This window comes from Carlito syrichta, unplaced genomic scaffold (assembly GCF_000164805.1).
Source record: "Carlito syrichta isolate Samal-C Ts95f unplaced genomic scaffold, Tarsius_syrichta-2.0.1 Scaffold151160, whole genome shotgun sequence".
NCBI classification, from domain to species: Eukaryota; Metazoa; Chordata; class Mammalia; order Primates; family Tarsiidae; genus Carlito; species Carlito syrichta.
The window spans coordinates 50538-55657 of record NW_007095256.1 but is presented as its reverse complement, the minus strand read 5'-3'; positions in this window follow the sequence as shown (position 1 = coordinate 55657).

The window sequence follows — 5120 nt, the reverse complement described above, 5'->3', positions numbered from 1 at the left end:
GGGAGGGAGGGAGGGAAGGAAGGAAGGAAAGAAGGAAGGAAGAAAAAAAAGACAGAAAGAGGAACAGTAGGAATACCACTGTTATTCCTTACCTCCTTCTATCAGGAATACGTGATGCCTGGAGGTAGAGCAACTATCTTGCACTTAGGAAGCAGTACATATGAGTTGAAGGCCAATCCCTGAAAGAAGGTGAAGAAAGATAGGAAGAACCTGGGTTTCTGATGGCACACTTGAACTATACAATTGTCCTGAATTGCTTATCTTTAGACTTCATGTATATGAAAAAAGAAGTTGCTCTTTAAGCATATGTAGCTGAATATTCTGTAACTTGAAGCTTTCCTAACTGTTACATCTGCCACTGTTGTGGTTTTCTGCTTGTAAGTGAAATCTGCCCTGATTATTTATATGATCCTGCATGTTAGCTATTTTGAAGATTTCTAGGTAAAAGATTTCTCTTGAGACGCCACCCATAGCCAGGTCACTCGTATTGTTTTGTATGATCTGCTCAAATTATTGATCTTGGGTTGGATTTGTAAGGATCATTTTTTTTTTTTTTTGGTCCCGCAATGGCCTATTGTTTTTGAGGAGACCCTATAATTGTTTTAGAATAGACAGAACCTAAAGCTTATTGAGTCTAAATATCATTCCCTTTTACTTTCATAGTAAAATTTATTTTTGCTTTTGTTTTCAAGGAAACATAATGGGATATATTTGCCTTTGAATGTATTTGTGTTGGAATATTCATCTTGAAAGATGATAATTACTTTAAGTAATTGATGACCCTGGTTTGTCACCATTACGCCATACAATTTTAAATGTCCTCTTTAGGGGTCATCTTTAGAATCTAAATCACAATTTTAGGGAATGCCAACAATGCAGCAATGTTAACAAATATGTTCTCTGAAGATTGGATTTAATTTAGAAAAATATCCAAAATGTTGTTCAGAATTAAATCAAGTAAATTAAGTAAGCTATCACTTAAAAACTGGATAATGCTTTTGTTGTTGTTGTTCTTGTTGTTACAAAAAACACATTTAGGTATGTACATAAAATAATAAGATCCAAAACAGGTCTAAAAATGTGTTGCAGAAATGATGGCATTGTTCACATAAGCGTCTGTCTTCCCAAGGGACTGCCTTGGAGGCCCACACACTTACTTGGTCACATGTGTTAGCCAAACATGTCAGTCTCATAGCTACTTTCAGTTGCAATTTCTCTGAATAAACCAGATGTTTCCTTTTCACCTTTCCCCTTTCATTCTGTCATTAATTTCTTATTCTGAAACAGGCTCAGTGTTCAGTTGATTCAAAGCCTATTTGTAGTACCATCACTTTCTAGTTGATTAAAAAAACTTACAAGTAGCAAGACAGAAGAGTGCCACGGATAAGACAGTAAGATTTCAAATCAAACAGAATTTCATTTGAGCTCCATCCTTACCACTTACTAGTTGTGTGATTTGAATAGTTATTTAATCATTTAAGTCTGTTTTTATCTGTAAAATGAAGATTAAAAACAGTACCTGTCTTTGAATGTTGCCGTGAATAAATAGGATAACAAATATGAGATTTTTATGCAATGCTGCACATGTAGGAAGTGACCAACAAGCATTACTTATAATGCCATTTTACACAGAGTGAGGTATTTGAAATACTAAAATTTAAAGAATTTTAGGTCTGCTACCAGTAACTCCACCTCTAAAAATAATTTAGCTAATTATGAGTTAATCATAGATCGTTAACATGGACTTAGCTGGATATTTATCTATTGTTTTGTTTGATGTAGTGGAAAGAAATATGGTCCTAAAAAAGTTAACCTTGGTTCCCCTGTGTGATAATAGGTAAATCACTTTGCCAATCTAAGTCTCATTTTCCACAGTATAACGTAACTAATGCCTATCTTCCCAGGGAAATGTTCTAACAAATAAATAGGAACCTGGTAATTACTTCTCTTCCCCTGTTAATAAAGGATGTAAGACTAATGCATTTTCTAAGAACCAGGAAGTCACTATTTACTTAAAGTTTACAAAAGATCTCTAAAAGCATTTCATTACTTGGAGAACTAAAATGAGACTATGAGAGGGACCCCAAAAGCCCCAATTTATTTATTAAAAACTGTGTATTTATTCTTACCTGTTTGAACTTCAGTCGCCTTCAAGGTACTCTCTGTTTGATACAATACACCTATCAAGATACTTTTACCACTGCCCAAAACGATTTTTGAACTCATCTATTTGGATGCCTTTTAATGCTGCTGTCTTTTTTTGTTTCACCTCTTCCACATGAACAAAATATTTCCCTTTGAGGACTTTTTCATCCAGAAAACAAAAAAAAGTCACTCGGGCAAGAAATCAGGTGAATAGGAAGAGTGGGTCATGGGGTTCATGCCATTTGGGCTCTGTGTACTGCTGAACACTTAGCGTAGTACAGACCAGTGCGTTGTCACAGTGGAAGAACCAGTCACCTGTTTGCCACAATTCGGGACGCTTCTTCCACAAATTGTGACGCAACCTTCTCAAAACTTCCAGATAAAAACTTTGGTTGACTGTTGATCTGGAGGAACACATTCTGAGTATTCTATAAGGGGCCTGCCCTCCAAACGATAACTTTGGGGTTTCTTTTTGGTCCCCCTTTGTAGAAAGTAGATGACTTTTGATTTAGATCATAAATGTTTCTAACACATCAAGCAGAGATGATTAAACAAAAATTGATCTTGGGGTGCAAGTATAATAACTCTGAGTCTGTTGCTTCATCTATGCACTGAGTAGGTGGAATATGAATATACCTTTCAGTTATTCAGTTGTTTTAAATTAATTTTAACAAAATATAAAAGACAATTGTCTCATTTAACTGAATAAGACCTTCCTTTCACCAACTAATTGTGTTTGTCATGGAGGGGGACAGAATGTAGACATAGGGAAAAATGAAAAAAATCTTTCAGCAGTTTCTAATTTTTTTAGAGTTTACATGTTTGGGGTAGAATCTCGAAATTGAATTTTTTTTTTTTTCAGAAAAAAGGGAAAATCAAAATCCTCTAAAAAGTACTTAGATATTTAAAAATTTCAGGCTTTAACTGAGAGAAATATGTCTTGAATAATGTATGTTAAGTTATGCAGGCTATACAGTTTACTTAGAAGCAAAATTGTAAGTATATGTATATGTTAAATTCTAATTTCTTTACATACAATAGAAGACTCCATTGTAGACCAATAGTTCTCAAAGTGTGATCTACAGTCAGCACCATCATATACCTGGGAAATTGTTAGAAATGCACATTTTTGGGCCTCATCCCAGACTTACTGAATCAGAAACACAACTTATGTTTTAATAAGCCTTCAGGAGATTCTAATGAGTGCTAAAATATGAAAACCGCTGCTGGGCTTGAGCAAGTACATCCTTTGTAATGTGAGTCTGCAGTTTCTCTCATTAAGAGAAGGAGTCTCTATCCACACCTTTGGAGTCTGGCCTAGTTTTGCAAAGTGCTTTGACCAACAGAATGTGGTAATGGTAACGGTATGCAAGTTTTGAATCTTGGCCTCAAGAGTCCTTCACTTTTCCTCTCTCTTGGTATCCTGGTACCACCACGTGAACCATCCTAGAGTAGCCTGGTAAAACATGAAAGACTACTGAAGAAGAGCTCAGTTGTCCCAGCAGAGGCCATCCAGACCAGCCAACAGCCAACGAATTCCTAAACATGTGAGAGCCCAGCCTAGATCCATACAGCTGACCCACAGGCCCATGAGCAACAGTAAACACTTGTTGTAAGCCACCGAGTTTTGGTATGGTTTGTTATGCAACAGATGTGAATTGATGTGTCCTACTCCCATGTATAGAATACATATTATTCCAGTCTTTAAGTACAATTACAATGGTTGCAATTACAAGAATCTAATGTCATTTTAATGAGGTTAAGGCAACACATTATTTGTGAGATGAAAACATTTGTTACTACGGAAAATTTTACATAGAATTGACCCAACATTTTAAGGATTGCCAAACAATCTGTGTAGCTACACCATTGCTAATTCTTACAACAATGCTACAAAGTGAAGATTATTATTAGTGCCACTTTAAAAATGATAAAATTGAGAGTAATATACATTGAATAATATACTCAATGCCACACAGTAAGAGGTGGCGTTGATACCAAAACCCATATCCTTTAAGTTCTAAAGTCCTTATCTTTCTCCACTCTGCCACACTGTAAGAATTGGGAGAACTATAAATACCTTTCGGGGCAAACCTTATTTTTCAGGTAATGAAATCAAAGTACAATAATTTGGTTAAAGTAATTTACAATATGTTGTTTTCAATCTTTATAATGCCAAATATTCACCTCTGATTATTCAAATGAAAATTCTGAGCAACAATATGAGAGTTGTTTTGACTTGGGTAGAGAGATCTTCATTTTAAAATGAGCACAATAGGCGATTCTGTTGCTGATGGGTCATGTATTATCCCAGAAAGTCTAAATCAAATTAGTCATGGAGCCAGAACTCAAATCTTGATCTTCCATTCCCACTTAGGTCAGCTGTAAAACTATACCAGTGATTTTCAACAGAATGGGAAGATAGATTCCCTCTGGTGGTGCAGTGTGGACAGGATGTGACATTTAAAAGAATCACTCTAAGGGATTTTTTCAAGCTATGCTTTGATGGTTTGACAAACCCTTTCAAGGTCCCCCCAAATGGGAACCCTTGCTATGCAAACTACTGTTACTGATGGTTTTATGTAATGTTCTCCAGCCTCCTGGTGTGTAGGGGTTAAAACCAACAATGGTTGCAACAAGGAAGGTTGAGAAGTACTACTGCACTTTACTGTGCTGCCTCAATGAGTTTATCTGGTTCAATTTGCTCTCACCCAGTAACATCTAATAAATAAAGACTGACAAGTATTATGTGTTGACAATAGTCTAACAATATAATAATGAGCATGGGTCCTACTCATATAGCTTCATAGCATTCCCTGACGGAAGCATTTGACTCCAACTCCACATTTAGATGACACTTATTGCTGGATAAGGGCAATATCGGGTCTTTACGTTAGAAGTTTTTACCTTAGCATTGATTGTTTTTCTACTTTGACCATAATTTTCTCGTAAGTTATCTCTTGCCTGTTCTCCTT